The sequence below is a fragment of the Myxine glutinosa genome, chromosome 7 (genome assembly GCF_964187855.1).
Source record: "Myxine glutinosa chromosome 7, kmMyxGlut1.1, whole genome shotgun sequence".
In the NCBI taxonomy this organism is placed as follows: Eukaryota; Metazoa; Chordata; class Myxini; order Myxiniformes; family Myxinidae; genus Myxine; species Myxine glutinosa.
In genome coordinates, this window is record NC_136267.1 from 143,684,105 (window position 1) to 143,689,871 (window position 5,767).

Sequence of the window (5,767 nt, forward strand, 5' to 3'; positions counted from 1 at the left end):
ATCGAAATAATAAAAAAGGAAGGATACGAAATGGAGAGAGGAAGAGGAGTGATGAGAAAATGGGGAAGAGAAGAAAGAGAGAAAAGGAAATGAAGGGCCAACTTGCCAATCTGAAAGGGGAATAACAGAGAAAAGGAAATGGAGGGCCAACTTGCCAATCTGAAAGGGGAATAACAGAGAAAAGGAAATGGAGGGCCAACTTGCCAATCTGAAAGGGGAATAACAGAGAAAAGGAAATGGAGGGCCAACTTGCCAATCTGAAAGGGGAATAACAGAGAAAAGGAAATGGAGGGCCAACTTGCCAATCTGAAAGGGGAATAACAGAGAAAAGGAAATGGAGGGCCAACTTGCCAATCTGAAAGGGGAATAACAAAGAAAAGGAAATGGAGGGCCAACTTGCCAATCTGAAAGGGGAATAACAGAGAAAAGGAAATGGAGGGCCAACTTGCCAATCTGAAAGGGGAATAACAGAGAAAAGGAAATGGAGGGCCAACTTGCCAATCTGAAAGGGGAATAACAGAGAAAAGGAAATGGAGAGCCAACTTGCCATTCTGAAAGGGGAATAACAGAGAAAAGGAAAAGGGAGGGCCAACTTGCCAATCTGAAAGGGGATTAACAGAGAAAAGGAAAAGGGAGGGCCAACTTGCCAATCTGAAAGGGGAATAACAGAGAAAAGGAAATGGAGGGCCAACTTGCCAATCTGAAAGGGGATTAACAGAGAAAAGGAAAAGGGAGGGCCAACTTGCCAATCTGAAAGGGTAATAACAGAGAAAAGGAAATGGAGGGCCAACTTGCCAATCTGAAAGGGGAATAACAGAGAAAAGGAAATGGAGAGCCAACTTGCCATTCTGAAAGGGGAATAACAGAGAAAAGGAAATGGAGGGCCAACTTGCCAATCTGAAAGGGGAATAACAGAGAAAAGGAAATGGAGAGCCAACTTGCCATTCTGAAAGGGGAATAACAGAGAAAAGGAAATGGAGGGCCAACTTGCCATTCTGAAAGGGGAATAACAGAGAAAAGGAAATGGAGGGCCAACTTGCCAATCTGAAAGGGGAATAACAGAGAAAAGGAAAATGGAGGGCCAACTTGCCAATCTGAAAGGGGAATAACAGAGAAAAGGAAATGGAGGGCCAACTTGCCAATCTGAAAGGGGAATAACAGAGAAAAGGAAATGGAGGGCCAACTTGCCAATCTGAAAGGGGAATAACAGAGAAAAGGAAATGGAGAGCCAACTTGCCATTCTGAAAGGGGAATAACAGAGAAAAGGAAATGGAGGGCCAACTTGCCATTCTGAAAGGGGAATAACAGAGAAAAGGAAATGGAGGGCCAACTTGCCAATCTGAAAGGGGAATAACAGAGAAAAGGAAATGGAGGGCCAACTTGCCAATCTGAAAGGGGAATAACAGAGAAAAGGAAAATGGAGGGCCAACTTGCCAATCTGAAAGGGGAATAACAGAGAAAAGGAAATGGAGGGCCAACTTGCCAATCTGAAAGGGGAATAACAGAGAAAAGGAAAATGGAGGGCCAACTTGCCAATCTGAAAGGGGAATAACAGAGAAAAGGAAATGGAGGGCCAACTTGCCAATCTGAAAGGGGATTAACAGAGAAAAGGAAATGGAGGGCCAACTTGCCAATCTGAAAGGGGATTAACAGAGAAAAGGAAATGAAGGGCCAACTTGCCAATCTGAAAGGGGAATAACAGAGAAAAGGAAATAGAGGGCCAACTTGCCAATCTGAAAGGGGAATAACAGAGAAAAGGAAATGGAGGGCCAACTTGCCAATCTGAAAGGGGAATAACAGAGAAAAGGAAAATGGAGGGCCAACTTGCCAATCTGAAAGGGGAATAACAGAGAAAAGGAAATGGAGGGCCAACTTGCCAATCTGAAAGGGGAATAACAGAGAAAAGGAAAATGGAGGGCCAACTTGCCAATCTGAAAGGGGAATAACAGAGAAAAGGAAATGGAGGGCCAACTTGCCAATCTGAAAGGGGATTAACAGAGAAAAGGAAATGGAGGGCCAACTTGCCAATCTGAAAGGGGATTAACAGAGAAAAGGAAATGAAGGGCCAACTTGCCAATCTGAAAGGGGAATAACAGAGAAAAGGAAAATGGAGGGCCAACTTGCCAATCTGAAAGGGGAATAACAGAGAAAAGGAAATGGAGGGCCAACTTGCCAATCTGAAAGGGGAATAACAGAGAAAAGGAAAATGGAGGGCCAACTTGCCAATCTGAAAGGGGAATAACAGAGAAAAGGAAATGGAGGGCCAACTTGCCAATCTGAAAGGGGATTAACAGAGAAAAGGAAATGGAGGGCCAACTTGCCAATCTGAAAGGGGATTAACAGAGAAAAGGAAATGAAGGGCCAACTTGCCAATCTGAAAGGGGAATAACAGAGAAAAGGAAATGGAGGGCCAACTTGCCAATCTGAAAGGGGATTAACAGAGAAAAGGAAATGGAGGGCCAACTTGCCAATCTGAAAGGGGATTAACAGAGAAAAGGAAAATGGAGGGCCAACTTGCCAATCTGAAAGGGGATTAACAGAGAAAAGGAAAATGGAGGGCCAACTTGCCAATCTGAAAGGGGATTAACAGAGAAAAGGAAATGGAGGGCCAACTTGCCATTCTGAAAGGGGATTAACAGAGAAAAGGAAAGGATTGAAAAGTTGTAGGAGACGGGAGGTCAAAGTGAATGAAAAGCGCTCCTTGATCCCGTGGGGAGCCAACGTGCTGATCCTGTAGATACCGATTTGCTCTTTGTCCTTGCGAGTGTCAGTGATGCTGAATCGTCATGTGACTGAATGAATGTCTGGGAAGATTGAAATGTAGAGCAACAACTGTCTTGAGAGAGAGAGAGGTCTGCGCTGTTGGTTTGTGCATCGAGAAAATGTTCATGGAAGCAATGTCCTGGTCTTCTCTCGGTTTCAGTTGTAGATCATCTTGCGGAGAGTGCAGGGGATTCTGTAGATAACAGCAGTGGAGGCGCAGGTCGAGGTGGTCCGTCACTTTAATATTGCTTATGGGTACTGAGAGCAAAGTGGTTGGTTGACTTGATGAAAGGGTGTAGGTATTACAGCACTCATGACCACTTAATTGTTCCTGGCGTGAGGTCAGAGAGTAATGGTCCTTTCATTCCCTAGTTATGCGGAATTCCATACTTCTCATAAATAGGGAATCTGAAATAAGAACATATATATATATATATACATCCATGTAAGCTTCAGTTTGGACTGCAGGCACCTTGAGCACCTGCCAAATATGAGAGTAAGATTATTTTGCATTTGTGAGGGTTGTTGCCTACCAGTGGTATACAAGAGGTAAATTGTTGAGTGTGGCGGAGGTATGCGTTTGCTTTTTGGCGGTGAGTTATCTCCCTTGTTGGTATAGTTGGGTGATGATCTGAGCTGAATTTCTTGGACTATTTATCATTTACTTGTTTTTGTTAATTGTCAATTATTGTTGGTTCATTTTTCTGTGATAAAATGGTAAATATGAAGGAAAATTGGTTGTGTTTTTCTGCAAATGATGTGCGGTATGCACTTCTCCCCTTACCTTGCCGTGTGGTGCATTGAATTGTGTTCTTGCAGAGTCGTGATGGGGTGGTAAAGGAGTTCATTCATTACTTCTGCCACCGAAGGTAGATGGAGGTTATGTTTTCAGCCGTGTATATTTGTTACTTGCAAAATCGAATATTTTTCAACTATATCAGTCGGTCAACTTTGTTATTTTGTCTGTTTGTCTGTCACTTGCCTACACGTCACAATTGTAAACAGATCGTCATGAAGCTTTACCCAGTTAACGCGGTAGTCACAACTAAGAAGCCTATTGATATTGAGGTCAAAGGTCAAAGGTCATCTTAAGGTCAAACTTATAAAATCGTAATTTTTCATCTGATTGACTTGATAGTTGAACAGCATTTGCATATTATCAATGAATTTGGAAATCAACTATTTTTAAGGTCAAAAGGTCAAAGGTCAACTCAATGTGAAACTTCTAAAATCATAAAATTTCATCTGAAAAATAATCAATTTTCATCCGATTCACTTGAGAATTAAACAGCAATTGCATAGTGCATCACTGAATTGGGAAACCAACTATTTTTGAGATCAAAAGGTCTACATCTAAAATCATCAATTTTCATCTGAAAAAAAGTAAATTTTCATCTGATTGCCTTGAAAGTTAAATTCCATAGTGCTCCACTCCACACAAACAGCAATTGCATGGTACTTTACCATGCAATTCATGGAATCATGGAATCATTACCATGGAATCAGTTTCCCAATTTTCCCAAATCTTAGCATCCACTCAATTGGAAAACAACTATTTTTGAAGTCAAAAGGCAACAAATATGGTCAAGTCAAACAAGGTCAAGCTTCTAAAATCATAAATTTTCATCTAATTGACCCGAGCTTAACTCTGATTGACTCTACCCTTAACTCCAAGGCACTGTCCATATAACTCCGAGATAGAATTGTGAGGAGGCATAAATCTGGGGAAGGGTATAAACCAATTTCTAGAGTATTGAAAGTTCCCAAGAGCACAGTGAGCTCCATCATTAGAAAATGGAAAGAATATGGAACTACCCAGTCTCTTCCTAGAGCTGGCCATCCGATCACACTGAATAACCGGGCAAGGCGGACCTTGGATGATGACTTCCTTTCCTCGGCTGTTCATGAGGAACTGGTGAGGGGCTTGGTCTGCTGTGAACTACTGATGTTCTGCTTTTGTGTAGTCAATTCCCAGCAACTTAATTTTTTTAAAGGCTTTTCTGTGGCTATGGGTCATATTTGTAGACCCAATCAGCATTTGCCACATATTTTGCCCCTCCTCTGATATGGCATTGATCACAGTCTCTCTCAAGATTCCAGGGTATCATCCCCAAAGGGATTAATCTGGAAGCAGTTTGTGTAGTCATTGTGGAGTTCCTTAGCATCCTGTGACACTCCCAGGATGTCCTTTGTCTGACAGCCTCTTGAGATAATGGTCCGAGAGGTCCTTTTTATCATCTCCACAAAAACAACATAGTTATCGGGGGGAAGCTGGTAGGTCTTTGATTGCAGCATCCAGGTATATTGAGAATTTCTCCCACTTCACCTTTGTCAGGTTGAAACGTCAGCGTAAGGGAATCGCATGGAGGAGGGAGACCACTTTGATTCCAATAAGTCGGTGTTGGGAGTTTGGTTCTCACATTGGTTTGCAATGCGGTTTGAAGCAAACACCAGGTCTGGGTTATGGGCTTATAGCCTTGTCTCCATCTGCTGCTCTTGAAGGAACTTGGTAGCTTTGCATCATGAACGAGGGACAGCTGTCTTGCATCTGACCAGCTTTCAACAAATTCCCCAACATAGTTTGTCTTTGAGTTTCCCCAAAGTACACCATGGGCGTTGAAGTCACCCTTCACCACATTGACAGAATTATCAGTGAAAACATCTGGGAAAGAAAACTCCTCATGAGGTGGCTTGTATACTGCACTTACAGAGATCCCCATGAGCTGGATGTTAATGACTTAAATGTTACCAAGTTATGACATGGAGGACTTGTCAATAGCAACTCTGCCGCGGACAAAAAACAGTGCTGCCATAAGGTCATACTGATCATGTGGTCTCTCTATCACAAGTGTCTTTCCCAGGATCCTTGGATGGATTCTTGAAGCTCCAAGCCGAATCTCTTGTAGGCAAGAAATGTCACATTTGCTTATCATGTAAATATCGGCCAGCAGATGTTGGCTAAGACCATGAACAATACCAGTCCTGAAAGGTCCATAGCTGCAGC